General features: G+C 41.6%; 2 long non-coding RNA genes across 4 annotated transcripts; one reads left to right on the forward strand and one right to left on the reverse strand.

Moving 5' to 3' along the window:
• Nucleotides 1–614: 614 nt before the first annotated feature.
• On the reverse strand, nt 615–5,715 carry LOC307224035. 3 transcript variants are annotated; one of them, XR_013842381.1, is made up of 3 exons: nt 5,413–5,715; nt 3,248–3,549; nt 615–908 (listed from the first exon to the last, which is right to left on the reverse strand). It is a non-coding gene; the product is annotated as an uncharacterized lncRNA (long non-coding RNA). The 3 variants fall into 3 exon arrangements; XR_013842382.1 differs by having other exon boundaries at nt 619–1,013; XR_013842383.1 differs by having other exon boundaries at nt 619–1,013; nt 3,309–3,549; nt 5,413–5,714.
• Nucleotides 5,716–5,742: 27 nt separating this feature from the next.
• LOC307224036 lies at nt 5,743–11,422 on the forward strand. Its single transcript, XR_013842384.1, has 3 exons — nt 5,743–5,851; nt 7,568–7,712; nt 11,409–11,422. It is a non-coding gene; the product is annotated as an uncharacterized lncRNA (long non-coding RNA).
• Nucleotides 11,423–15,449: the final 4,027 nt, after the last annotated feature.

Below are 15,449 nucleotides of genomic sequence, written 5' to 3' on the forward strand. Positions count from 1 at the left end.
CTGCCGCCGCGCCACTTAACCCGAGATACTATTTCTGGGTTAGCGGAGTCTGTAACCTGAAGTGTCTGTAACCTGAAGCTTCTGTAACCTGAGGTACCACTGTATAGGCAAGTTTCTTAAAATGTTTAATCATGTTTTTATATATGTTGGAAGCCACCCAGAGTGGTTGGGACAACCCAGTCAGATGGGCGAAGTATAAATATTATTATTATTTTTATTATTATTATTGAATAGGATATCAGATCAGGAGCTCTGGGCTGCAGAACCTGGAAGCATTAAATATGCCTCCAACACCTGTAGTTCGATCTGTCTGTAAGTGCCTTAAGTGACAAAGGCAGGCAACCCTCTGAGGGAATGCAAAACAGAAGGGCAATGGACTAGAAGCCGAAATGAGAGGCACATACAGCTAGGCTCTCATTAGCAAAAGGAATGGGTGCAATAAACCAGTTCAGAATGAAAAACATTTGCTAGGGAAGGATGGGGCATGGGAGGTGACTGTAACAGTAGGATGTTTACTTCCAAGTTTGTACTTTTCCTTTGCAAGATGCAGACTCATCTGATTAAGGCACGAAATGTTGCAGCCTTTGCCCAATTTTCTGTGGAAAAGAAACATTGTTTTCACACTTTTTAGAAAGAGCAGTAAAGCATTTTGCAACTGCTCCAGTTCTTGTTTCCAAAAAAAGAAAGCCCTATGTCAGTTTTCCCAAAACATCTCGCTTTCCCGAAAAACATCATTACCGCAAAGCAGCCTTGTTTGCTTTTTAAATACCTGTAACTCTGCACTTCTCAGCTGATCTTCAACTAGATGGAGAGGTTTCTTCCACCTTTGCGTTTTATGGGCCTAGTGGTGTGTTTTCTTCCAGTTTCTGGACACGGCCTGTAGTACTTATGCGGGTTGTGCTTGTTCTCTTGTAGATTAGATCAGAATATGGGATGGTTATCAAAAGCTAAGTGGGATGACCTGCCATTACATTATCCAAGAATTACATCTCTTCCTCAATTGCAGGTAGAATCTACAACACATACAAAAACCATTCTGAAAATGTTTGTTTGTTTGTTTTTTGCTTTTCTGGGGAGTTGAATAGGGGTCTCCCAACAACTATCAGCACCCTTAACAAACTACACCTCCCAGAATTCTTTGGAGGAAGCTATGACGGTTTAAAGTGGTATCACAGCACTTTTACATGTAGGGTGTGAATGTGGCCTAAATTCTTAAGCTCCAACCTTTAAAAAAAACACACCAAAACATTAGCAAACGGATGTGGAAATGTGATGAACTGAAGCTAAGCCTGGAAATGGAAACCGAGAAAAACCAAAATTGACAGATTCATCCTTCCTTAGGTAGAAAGTTAAGAGAGAAGAGAGCCTCTTGAGAGATATTATACCCTAAAGTATTTATACATGGAAAAAGTGTGTTCTTTCCTGCTATGTGTGATTGGCAAGTGCTGATGACATAGAACAAATGTTTTTATTATTGGGGGAGGGAAAAGACATAGTGTAAAGGATATTTAATTTTGGGTACTACAGATGGATCTCTGCTGGGAAAGATTTAAAAGGTGGCTGGCAGAAGCAGTAGTAAGTGAGCTCTTCCACTACTTTTCCTTACAATTCCCCTGTTGTCATTCATGGATTAAGGAAGCACACAATTATTTTGGCCTTCTCTTCCTCTTAATGTTAACCAGTATCAGCCCCCAAAATGAAGGTGATGGAGAAGAGAAGTCAAGTCTGTGGTGGCAGCAGTGCTCTGAGAATTCTGCTGCTCTGTTTCTGATCGTTGCACCTCAGTTTTAACGAAAGGTTCGGGATTAGAGGTGGAGGCTGCGAGGAAAGTGATTACTCAAAAATTTGGTTTCTTCCTGAAGGACAAAACCAAAAACACAAGCAATGGGAAAGAACTCCACCTTTAACTATCAGCCCATTGTATAACCTGATGAACTGAATAGCTCATCTAGCTAAGCTAGTTTAGTCCTACAAAAGGTAAATTCCTTGCTCTTCTCAGTGATGTAGACATGGAATACTGACATGCACTTAATGGCTCCTTCAGAACTGGATCTTTCCATTACTTGCATGATGCTGCCATTACCAGTCAGAGTGCAAAGAGTGCATTAAAAAAAAGCAAAGCTAAAAAGATTAGCTCGCCAGGGAGTCTGGAAAAGAGAGCAGATGACTAAGATACTCGCTGAATGCTTCATTTGCCAGAATGCGCTTTGTTGCAATTTTTCTTTTCTTTTTTGTAGGACTTCAGGATGGACCTTCAATGAGATATTTTGAGTTTTTGGAACAGTGAAAATTACACTTTGACTCATCTACTGAGCAGCTGTTTACAAAGAAGTTCCCTAATCATTCTTGGAAAGTTATGACCTATATATGACTGTTGGTCATTTGCCTCATATTTGGCTACTATTGGGTTTTACCTTATCCAACAAATTTAAAGGGATTTAATTGGTTCATGAGATATAAGACAAGAGCTTTTCTTTCATCTAGCTTGCCACAGTGCAATAGCTGGTGACGCAGGGTGCCAGAATGCCTCTACATGCATCAAAATATGCTTCTAGTCAATCCATTGGTCCTGCCTGGGAATGGCAATGAAGATGAAGACTTACAACCACTCCAGATGTGCATCTACACCCACATCAGCCACATGTGCTTATTACTCTGCAGGTGACCCTGACTGGATCAGAGGAGTTAACTTTTGTCAGATTCATATATGTAGTACACAGTCAAATGCCACAATGCTAATGGATATTTGCTTTCCAATGGACCATGATAATGCTTTCGATTTTACATTTTTTTGAAAATGATTTCTAATTAACATCTATTGCTATAATCCAAAGGAGAGAAAAATGATCAGCCCCTTGACACTGGTTTATATGCCCTGTTAACCATATTGGCGCAGATTACTGTGCATTTTGAATAACAACTGATGAATGTTTCGTGAATATTTGCATTTGCATTGCCCGTGTTTTTCCATATAGTAATATAATACAGATTCTATTTTCAAAATTTTATTTGGCTAAATAAGCAAAAGACATAGTTAATAAGTACTGTGGTGCATAGGAGGGCACAGTGACCAAAAATTAAAAAGGGAAACTGCAAGAAATCCATGGATGTGTGGGGTTGTATAGGGATGAAATAAGCAACCTTTAGTGTGGTTCAATGAAACCGCCTCACTGATTAAAGCACATGAGAGGCAGTTGTGGTGCTGTGTGGGCTCGCCCTATCCCCTACGACTAATGCAGACACATACCCTTCGATTTGTGCATTTGGCAAGCGGCTGAAATTGCCCCAAACACATACTACACACCTACTGATGTATCCATGTAGAGTACATTCACATGAGGGTGGTTGTGGTGGTCTAGGCTTCCTCCTGGGATGGAGGCACCCTATGCATATTCAGTGCTGCGGCTGGTCATGGACAGCAAGTGCAGTGGTGTGGGCAGGGTAGCCACCATGGCTGCGTGTGATAGAAACACAAAACTGGATTCTGAATTAAAACTCTTTTCATTCTTCAATCTGAGGTGGCTATCATGAAGGTGAAGGGTAAAGGATCTGCCGGGTCAAAGTACAAATAGAATGCAGAGAGTTGCTTTATACCGAATCACTACACTGACTGGTAGTGGTTTTCTTTTTTTTTCTTTTTTTTAAATATTTATTCAAGTTTCCAATTTAATACAAACATACACAGAAAAAAAGGACCAAAAATACACAATTAAAAACAAAACAAAACAAATATAATTCCCATCACTTATTTCCATTACCTTGTATCTCGGACCTCCTCTCACCTCCCCCTTTTGTATTCCAGTTCAGATCTTATTTCAGCAAATCCTTATTGTAACTTAATATAAATTATTTTGACTTATTACTCAACCTTTACATTACAGCTGGTAACCATTTAATTTCAGTCCAACATCATTCTAGCATTCATTAATTTTGCAATATTTCTGTAAATAGTCTTTAAATTTCCTCCAGTCCTCTTCCGCCGACTCTTTTCCCTGGTCTCGGATTCTGCCGATCATTTCTGCCAATCCCATGTAGTCGATCATCTTCATCTGCCATTCTTCCAGGATGGGTAAATTTTGTGTCTTCCAATATTTTGCGATGAGAATTCTTGCTGCAGTTGTCGCATACATAAAGAAAGTTTTGTCCTTCTTTTGCACCAATTGGCCAACCATGCCCAGAAGAAAGGCCTCTGGTTTTTTGACTGGTAGTGGTTTTCAGACAGGGAACATTCACTGCCCTGCCTGGAGATGCCAGGGAGTGAACTGGGACCCCAGCATGCAGAGCAGCTATTCGGACACTGAACTATGCCCTTTCCCAAAGTTAATTCATCATCTGTTACTCTTTGTTCTGTTGTTTTTGTTGTGGTCTTTTCTTGAGCATCATGTGAAAGAAGACTGTGGACTATAGCTTGCTGAATCATGGCAATTCTTTGGGTTTTTGTTTTTTGCAGATGGTCTCACTGGTTGAGCCCCTCACCTTTGCCCTGCTCAGACTCCCAATAACATTCCATCCTTTGCCTCTTTAGGAGATTAATGCAAGAGTCTGATTTTTGTTTCACTCTGTGAAGTCAATAAGAAGTTCTGCCACAGACTTCAGCAAAAGCAGGGTCAGGCTCTGAATCATCCCACAGCCAAGGACAACTTTCTTTGAAGGGCTGTTTTCATGAGGCAAGTGAAAACTGTCTGCCAGCTTCCATATAACCAAGGGAATGATTAAATCTTAAAAATATGCAGAAGTCAACGGTGGGGTTTTTCCCTGTTAAATCTCTTTATTTTTGCAGGGTATGGATAATACTTCCCAATTTAAAGACATGGGCTGTTTAAAAAACACACTGAGGAAATTTATTTAGGGTCTTGGTATTTTTGGAGTCATATTAGATGTGTACTCAAAACTAATGTCTCTCACGGGCGGCGGGATTGCTGCAGCCAACACACAACAGTGCATTGTGAGAAAATATTGGCTACTTTGAAAAGTTAAATATGACATCTATTCCATGATTCACAACTGTCCCATAAGTTTACAAATCCACTCTCTGAGTCCTGAGGTAACCAAATAAGGACTGAGAGATTCCCAAATGAAGGTTAGCGTCAATGTGAGGTGGTTGCAGCCAGCCCCGCTTTCTTGGCAGTTGCTGTGTGACCAGTAGCTCTGTGAGGCTGGCCCAAAGATAATTGTATATGTTACAAAACCGCTGCATATTATGGTTGCTCAAGAAAGGCTTGGCACGGTGACAGCAGGAATGTTGCATGTCAGGATTGATGTGATTTGGCAGCGACATATGGAAAGCTTACACAATGCCTGCCCACCCTCTGTTCTGCTCATGCCAAAGAGGTTTTAGTCCCCCTCTGTCATGAGGGCTGAAATCACTCTTGAAAACACTGCATATATACTTAAAAATAGATGAAACCCTACCTCATTCTTCCTTCAGCCTGGAACCCAGCGGTTGATCTACAGTGCAAGGGAAGATCATGTCCAAATTCATGAAGCCACCACAGTTTGCCTCTCAGATGTCAGTTGTGCGGTTGCGTGTTTGCGAAGGATGGTAGTTGTTGCTCCCCCCCCCCAAGCTGGAAGGAGGAATGGATTAGGCTAATTGGCAGGCAACAGTGGAGATGATGCAGGAGGAGCTGCCTCAAATGGTGAAACAGAGCACTGGACCAGTTGTCAAAGTGACTGGGACACACTCATGTTACGATGAGGGTTCCAGCTGGGTGGGGATTGTTGGCCAGGTTGCCTGGGTGACTGGGATGCCCTTCCATACTGGGGAGTGGCTGAGGCGGCCACTCATGAAGTGTGAGATGTGGCAAGCTGAGGAGGTTTCCTACCAGAGCTTTATGGAGAGAGCCATCCAGTAAGCTCAGTGAAGAGGAGAAGCACTGGGGGAGGGGGAGAACCTTCCTTCAATCCACTGTCAGTGACCAAGAGGGCCTTGTCGTTGTCAGGAGCTCATCCTACACTCGAGTAGGACCCTGGTAGAGACACAAGCCCAACTACTGGAATGTTCTCTCCCTCCTGGTCGATCGGGAGCTTCAAAAGCTTTCTTCAGCCCGAACATCACAGCGACCAATGCCAACAGACAGCGGCACACTTAGGGATCTGCAGAGCATGTTGGCTAATCTGCTTTATTTACATATAAACACACATGGAGCACTGCAACATGGCTCCCTCTCTCTCTAGCATCAGACAGCAAAGAGAAAGAACAAAGGACAATAGTCCCACTTCACGGAACACAGTAACACAAACATCCTGTCTCTGTCACTTCCCACTTTGTGGAGTCAAAACATACCACGTCATGTGAAAGACAACAATCCCATTACTGCAATCATGGAGCAGAAATTCTAACAGTCCTGACATATGGTAGGGATGGGAGGAATGAATCTGTCTATATTGGTTTCTCCCAATTTCTCAATTTTCCACTCTTAAATTCAGTGTGCCCCATTTCCATATCAGTTTGTGATTTTTTTTCTGCTTTTTTAAAGTCTAGATGAAAACTTGTATGAATTTTCTTCCATATTTATTCTTATATACATTTTTGTATGCAGTTTTGCCTAACAGCGCACATTTTTGCAAGTCGTTTCCCCTATTATGCATTTGTAATGTTATTGTCACTTAATATATGCTTTTGTGTGAATTTTTGCTTAAGAGAGGACTGCATCAAAATATTCAGAGAAGTGTTTTGGCTGGCTCAGGACATGCAAATTAGGTAGGCTCATATTACAACAGTGGAAAGCAATGAAGCTCCAGAGCTTCTTTCACAAATTAAAAGTCTGAGTGAAATGAGCAGCTCCATAATTTTTTTTGCTTCCACTATTCATAAATAAAGATTAACCTGAATGCTGAAACACTTTGGACAACCTTCTCAACACCTGCATCTTATCTGTGGCTTGTCCCAAGCATATAGAAGCCATTGTAATGCTGATACGGCTAAGGGAAAGCAGGACTGGAGCTGTTTGAAACTGTAACATTCAGCACAATGGTTCTAGGTGGCACATGGACAAAATGACAGATACCCATGTGATGGTCCTGATATGATCATGGTAAATGAATGCCATGGTAGCATCAAGGATGAGGTTGTAAGCTCCTGATTCTAGCTAAACACATTCATAGCTGAGGTGTAATTTGAATACATTGGTGATCTTAGACAAACTACTGATGGACTAATGGTAATTTCTTTGGGTAGGATTCTTGCAATTGCTAGACTTGAAAGACCTTGGTCTGAACCAGTAAGGCACATGGACTTAAGCAAGGGTTCATATTTAGTATAGTTCAATGCAGATAAGCTATGCTTTAAATTTAAACTGTGTAGAGAGTCTAAATAGTCACTTCTAGCTTGTAAATTTAAAATATACCATGTATGAGCAACTGCATGAGTTTTTCTACTGGGGAGGGAGAAAGTAAAACACTGAAATGGGGAGCAGGCTAGTTTCTCACACAAAAGATGAGAAGTGTAGTGAATTTGGCCTCATCTCTCAGGTACTATAAAAGAGAGAAGGGTATTCTGTTTTGTTTTTATGAAAGCAGGGAAACTGACCATTCTGGCTTCTTATTATTCACACACACACCACAGATGCTCATGGTGCCATGGGAATTTGAGTCAGAGTAAGGAAATTTTGATGGTGCAAGACTGATGTCAGCCTAACAATATTGTACAGCTCTTCAATCTCCACAGAGTGAAGGATGGCTCCCTTGTGATCTTCAACTCTACCCTCATGGTAAGTAGCAAAATAAATAACCCAACAATTTTTCATGCCTATTTCTCCAGAATGTCCTTGTTTGTGCTTGAGCCCTCCACAGGTGCTTCAATAGCAATTGCATTAAAACTTAATATTTCCTATTTCTCATTCTGACTAGCAAGCAAGCATGCAATTTTTATTCTAAATTGCTGCACTGAGCTAATGCACATCTTAACCTTTAGTAACATTGGCCAAATTAAAGCACTGTTGACTATTGCAGTCAAGTTTCACAGGTTAAAAGGAGGGGTGAAGCTGGCTAAAATTTGAATTCCCTCTGCTTAAAAACCTACTGGCGGTTACCACTTTACTTAGCAATTCATCTCTTAGCAAATGGTAGTTTGACATCTCGTAATGTGACCAAGTAAGGCTATCATCATCACAGTTTGCTAATGGATTTATCCATCATTCTCAGTCAATTCTTTCAGAAAAGAATCCATGAGAGTTTGCTTATACAGTTCTCAAAATGAAAGAGGACTTTGTATACAGATTTAGTCATTCACACACAGTAAGCATATCCTAATGGACAGGAACTTGACTTGGAATGTTAATTCCATTCTGCATAATTACTGAACTGAGCAATTGGGTGAATGTCATGACATAGAGGCTCAAATTGTTTCAGGTTTTTATTCTTTCCAGTGGAGAAAGAAGTCTGTTAATGTCAATGTTTGGCTATTTACCTCACTCTATGCTAGGAATCAGCAAAAGAAATGATATAGATATAGATATAGATATAGATATAGATATAGATATAGATATAGATATAGATATAGATATAGATATAGATATAGATGGTGGTCTGAAAGACTGTATTCCCTCACACAAACCTGCCCATGCTATGAGATCTTAATAGGAAACCTCTCAGTCCTGCCATCCTCACAGACCTGCTTAGTGAGGCTGCAGGAGAGGGTCTTCTCAGTGGCTGTCCCCAAACTTTGGAACTTACTACTTAGAGAATTTAGACTGGCTCCCTTCTTCTTGTTCTTCTGCTAGCAGCTGAAGACCTTTCTATTACAACAGGCTTTTGGAAACTGAACGTATTTGAGGGAAGGGCCAATGCTGTGATGTTTTTATTGTTATTGTCTATGTTTAATGGATTTTTAATGCTATTTTAAGTCTATTAGTGTTTAATTGTATTTTAATTCATTCATCTTCTATGTTTTCACCTTCTTCTATTTTATCTGTGTAAGACGCCTTGTGTGTCTCTCACACACACACTTTTTGTTCATTGGCCACCAGGATCATAAAGAATGAAATAAAATTATGATATAAAAGAACTCACTTTTTTTCAGTTCCCTCGCTCTTACAAATATTAAGTGCATGGGTACATTGCAATGAGAACCTCTCAAAGTGACTTACAAAAAAATCTCACACTAAAAATGATATTAAAGAAATGTCCTTATAGTGACAGGATTCCTTAGTGTTGTTCTCCAAGGCAATGCAGGAGGACTGAGCAGCTGAATCTCACTCAACCGATGGGACAGGCAAGTCTTCCCTTCATTGCAGCTGGTGTTGGAATTTGCAGCAGCATCCGATGGAAGGGCTTTGTTACCAAAAACTGGGATTTCTTGGCCTCAGGGCACCACCACATAAGAGTATGGTGCTGGCTCAGCTGGCCTGTAATTTGTCAGTCTCTGGTCACTGTCTTTTCTGCCATTGTGGTCTTCACAACATGGTGAGCCATGGCTGGAACTAGAGTTCTGAGGCAATGAAGAAACTTCTGGAAAAACATGAAGGGCGTCCTAAGGGCCCTGTGTTGGCCAAGTGACAATAATTCTTCCACTTAGCATGTTTTTTATTTGTAGCCTGTGAACTAACTGATGTAATCTTATACTTCAAATGTAATGGAGCATTTGCCACAGAATGTCTCACAATCTGAAATTGCAGATACAACTAATGTACATTCTGTGAGCAACTGTTTCCTTGTATGCAGACAACTAAATGGGATTGGAGCATACAGCTAGTTGACCCACAACTCATTCTCTCCCACTCTGTCCAGCACCTTATCTTTTCACAACCCACATTCCTGACTTGACATTCTTAATCCCTCCCCCTTTCTCTTCTAGTCGATTTGATGCTTAGAATCCTTTTCCAAGCTTAATTCAAACATGCAACAATAGTATGTGCTACCATCTGTCCAGGACCAGAATACAGATGTTTATTTGCACCTGGTCCGGCATCAGCATCAGACATTTTCATGCAATTATTTGTACCTCTGAGCCCCAAGAGTCCCCACTGGGACTGACATTGACATTTCCCTTTTTTTTTGGTCTTGCTTTTTGTTTCTCTTCCTTCCACCTTTCCTCATATGAACATGCCTGGACTCTGAGATGGTCATCAGAGGCCCCTCTCTGTCTGCCATCGCCAAGGCAGGATGAGAAGGTAGTAATGATAAAATGGAGCTTTTGTGTAGTAGCTCCCCATCTATGTACTAGCAGCCAGTGGAGTGAAGTGGTGTTGCTTACTTGGCTTCCCAATGTGGAGGTTGTTGTTGGTATCAGAGAGTGAGAGGGGTAGGGATGAGGCAGCAGGAAGGTTATTGTGGTCCAGGCACAGTGGCAGGAGTAGTGGATTGGCCATCCCACACCATTCTGCCTCACTGGCTGCTACAACATCAAAAAATGGGATGCGGGTGGCAGTGTGGTCTAAACAGCGTTTCCATGTGCTCTGGCCTCCATCACAGTGTCCCGTTGCACCAGAAGCGGTTTAGTCATGCTGGTCACATGACCCAGAAAAGCTGTCTGCGGGCAACTGCTGGCTCCCTCAACCTGAAAGTAGAGATGAGCACAGCACCCCATAGTCAAATTCACCTGGATTCAATTGTCCAGGTGTCATTTATCTTTACAGCATACTCTCCCCAGGAAAACCCACGTGGCATCAGTTTTGCCCTACTTTTTTTAGTTTATGTTTTTAATAAGTTTATTTATTTATTTTACTGCATTTTATTCTTGTTGTCAGTCACTTTGGAACATTTTTTGTTGTAGAAACAGTGATTTATAAACAGCCTAACCTTCCTTTCTTCCTCCAATTTCACAAAGGTGGTGGCTTTTTGGCTTCCTACCATTTTCTGTTTAGGGTTTATTTTCAGAATTCAGTACAAATCTTTTGCAGGTTTACTCAAAAGGATGTCTCACTGTGTTCAGTCAGGCCTACTCCCTAGTAAGAGAGTTCAGGATTGTAGGCTTTAGATTTAGTTTATTTAAGTAACTCAGCAGCTGCAACTGACTAATCTTAGTGAAGAGTTCCCTAAATGGCTTCCAGCCTTCCCAAAATTATGCACATATTTAGAATCCCTTGCCCTTTGGCTTACATTGGAATAGATGGAGGTCCATAATAGACCATTCTTCAATAGAAAGATTCTGCCCATCAACTTGGGGGGGCACCCCCTCAAATATTTTATTGGGGGCCTCAGCCCCTAGGAGTTGGCTCCTATGAGAGTTAGCATCCCATTTGCTGCAGTCTAGATCCAGAAGCACAGCCCAAGTGGCTTCTTTTTGTCAAAAGATTAAGTGCTCAGGGTTAAGTTTGCTTTTTCAAAAATGTGCTTGACATGGCATCAGCTTGACCCTGCATTAAATTTAAGGAAGTAAAGACAGTAGTTGTTTCGAATCTTTACATGAGGAAAAAAATGAGTTGCTGTTTAGGTACCAAAGACGTACTTTCTTCAAAATTTCACAGATAACAGTCAACAAAGCCATTTCCGAGATCCGGAGGAGAGGGGGTTGCGGGCAAAACCCCCTCCCACCCTCGCGGGGGCTGGCCCCTTGCCCCCGCGAGACCCAGGGAATTCCCGGGGCAGGCCTTCAAATTGGCCCACCAATCTGCGGGCTGAGGAGGTGTGGCCAATTCATACTTAAGGACAGGCACGCCCCGGGATCTCCCTCTTTGCCCCCTTCACCAGCTGAGAGGTTTCCCAGTCCCACCCACCCTTAGGCTTAGTTAGGCATGACCTTGCTATGGACTCCGGTTGGTCGCCGCAAGGGGCCTGGTAGGAATTTTTCCAAGTTGGCACACTTGCAGCCTTTTTGGTTTTTTCGCCTACCTCGTAGCAATCGTCACAACTTCCTGGTATTGGCGGTTAGGCATTGGCAGGGGTTAATTGTTATGCAAGTGGACGGGGGGAAAGGAACTGCCATCACCTTCCCCCAATGGAAGGGGTAGTCCATTAGAGGACTCCGGGGGGCGTGGCCTTGTCCGAAACCTGGAAGGTAGGGCCTCCGGCACGCCCCCGAGCGGTGACACCCGTGGGATCCTAGTTTGCGTACTTCAACAGGACCCCCACGGCTTGTGTGCAACCCTTCCCGGTCACCATGCCGGGTAGTCAATAGGAGCCAATGCCTAAGGCCAATACCTTCAATTCTTTAATCAATAAAGTTGTGGCCTTTTACGCCCATTAACCTTAATTAAAGTGTCTGTGTCTTTATTTCACATGGGGGGAGGGGACTTGCCACACAATCCTCTGAGGGTGAATTCAAACTGCTGGAGAATCACAGCACCTGCTGTGGCTACAGAGACCAGGCTTGACATCTATCTTAATGTTTCTTAATGAACCTCAGAAGGGGAAGTAGATCTTTGGCGGCAACCAGAGATGCAGGAATCCTTCATCTTTACACCTTGAACTACTGATTGTCAATTAATACTCCAGTTGTATTGTTTAATACTGCTTGATCATGGTTGTTGCTGTAGGATACTAATAATAATAACAGCTGTCATCAGTCATGCAGATCCAAATGCACTCAGATGCCTGGATGTATTTAGTGCCTACGCAGGACCCATCGTTGATTTCAATAGAAAAACCAATTCTCACATACTAAGTTATGTACTGTACATATTTATTGGTTCCTTCAGAAAAAAAGCTGTCCCAGACATAGGGTATATATTTGGAGGCCTGATATCCTTTGTTTGGGCAAAATTTTGCATGACTTTATGGCCCTACTGTTGGACAGATACAACAGTCATTTGTGCACTTGTGGCTCTATGTCTAAAGTTGATACCAAGACAGGCATATGACCAAAGTTTTCCCCATCCATGAATTTCCATCTATGTAATTGAAATGCCAGCAGTATTCTGGTACAACAATAAAAAGAATTCTCATTTCACAGCCCAAATGTAGACTATAAATCCACTCTCCATTCTTCAAATTCAATCTTCATTTATTGTGAGAGAAGGCTGTTAAATGTTGCATCCATACATTTCATTCTTGAGTAGCTTCTTTCTTTGGGGGGAACTACATTCATTGTTCTTTTTATTAAGCTGTTGATCTTTTGCAAATATACACTGAAAATAACTAATTACTCCTGCATGATTTTTTTTTTTTTAAGGAAAAACTCCCAAAATATTGGTTGTATATACAGAAATCCAGAGAATGTTTTTAGAGGCATGTTCAGGCTTATGTAGCGGGGCTTTCTTCCTATTCTTCGTTGTGTGTTAGAACTCCCCCCCCCCCATTTATATTACACAGCATTGAGGAGGGATAAAAATACTGAGGACAGGAACTGGCCCCCAGCAAATCTCGTGAACAAATTGGTAACATCTTTGCTTCTTCCAAAAGCCACCACAAGGGGATCGCCAAGAGCTCTCTCTGCTTCTAGCAGCAAGCCAGCAATATGTACTGGGAAAACCCACAAACACAATTGCAGTATGTACTGTTAGCACTAGGTTCCTAGAATAAGTAAGCAACTTCAGAACAGAACATTCCTAACTGCAGAGCATTTAATTATTCACTTATCATACAGATGAAACACCCATGGGGACCATACCAATAAAGCAAGAATGTCTGAGTGCAAATCAATATCCACGATGAAGCTATCAATATGTTACTTCTTAATTTGTTCTGCTAATAACTTCAAAGGTCACCTTTTTAACAGGCCTACCATAAAATTGCAAGAATGGAAGTACAGATATTAAAAAATCGGCACTTAGAATATTTTACATTCAATTACATTACCAAATAAAGCTGTCTTATGGAGTAGTCAGGTGAATTTTGCGTCTTTCCCCCAATCTTTTATTATTATTTTTTTACTAAACTTGGATAGAAGAGAAAATGGTAGCAAACTGAATCCTTCTACAAGGCAGGTAGCTTCTCTGCATGGTGGCTGTATGGGGCATCTATCATCATAGACAATCTACTTTTGAGTACCATTTTTTAAAAAGGGGGGAAATAGTGGTGATAGTATTGACCTCATATCCTGCTTGTGGGCTTCCTTGAGACATCTTGTTGACCACTTTGAGAAGCAGGAGGCTGGACTAGATGGGCCTTTCATCCAATCCAGCTGGGTTTGTTGTGTTAAGGAACTCAAAGCTTCCACACACATAATCCGGATTCTACACTGGGAATAAAAGTCACATACCATTTTTTTCTTCAGCACTCCGACTTACTATACATGATATCAGGGATCTCCACAATATACTTATAATAGTCCATAAAAACTCCTTAATTCAGTCTGGTTGCAATACAGAGGGTATCATTAGGGTTGTAAGATTCAGCAAGGAAGGGAACTATGGATTGGAGGGAGAGAATAAAGGAAGTAAAACTCATGATTGGTTCAGATCCAAAATTGTTGCTTTGTGGCTTTCCTGATTTGACTTCTCCCTTGAAATCCACTCTGTTTTCCCTCCTGTATTGACTATTGCAAGACACCCAGCTTCGGGTCATGATTTGTGTAAACTGTCTGCATACCGCTAATTAAATCTAAGGCCTCATCCACACTACAGTTATACCTTGGAAGTCAAATGGAATCTGTTCTGGAAGTTCATTCAACTTCCAAAATGTTCTGAAACCAAAGTGTGGCTTCTGATTGGCTGCAGGAAGCTCCTGCAGCCAACTGGAAGCTGCAGAAGCCCTGTCAGATGTTTGGTTTTCAAAGAACATTCACAAACCAGAATAGTCACTTCTGGGTTTACAGTGTTCAGGAGCCAAAACGTCCGAGTACCAAGGCATTTGGGATCCAAGGTATAACTGTATATCTTATATCAATTGTATGCTACTTTAGTAGTCATGGTTTCACATTGAAGAATCCTGGAAACTGTAGTTTGCTATAGTTTGCTAGGAATTGTTAGGAGACTCCTATCTCTCTCACTGAGGAACAATTCCTAGATTTCCCTGGGAAGAGGGATGGCTATTGAACCAGTTTAAGTCTGTGGTGTGGATGTACCCAAAGAGCATGACTGCAACAGTACTCTTTTTGGTTGCCTCATTTATAAACATACAGCATTCACGCTGAAGCAAAAGTGCTCAATCTGCACAGTGGTGTCAATGGGAAGTTTAGACATTTTGCCCCTGGTTCATACATTTTTAAAAAAGAAAAGAAAAACAGAAAGGCAATGAAGTCCCATGAGGGCATGGGTGGCATATTGATCTGGGACATGTAAACCAATACCTAATTCCCAGAAGGTATTTTTCCTACACACTCCCTGTCCCCACTCATTGTGAAGAAGAGAAACTTGAGTGGGGCTTTTGGACACCAGTGTGAACAGCATCTACAGTGGAACTTTGGTTGTCAAATGTAATCCATTCTGGAAGACCGTTTGACTTCTGAAACGTCTGACAATCAAGGCACAAAGGGCTGTTGGCAATTTTCATTGAGAAAATGGAAAAGCACACGGCAGAAGCCGTTCAACTTCTGAGGCACGTTCAAAAATGGAAGCAATTACTTCCGGGTTTTCAGTATTCAGGTTCCGAAATGTTTTGCTTCCGAGATGCTCAAAAACCAAGGTTCC

Source organism: Podarcis cretensis, assembly GCF_951804945.1.
Source record: "Podarcis cretensis genome assembly, chromosome: 9".
Lineage (NCBI taxonomy): Eukaryota > Metazoa > Chordata > Lepidosauria > Squamata > Lacertidae > Podarcis > Podarcis cretensis.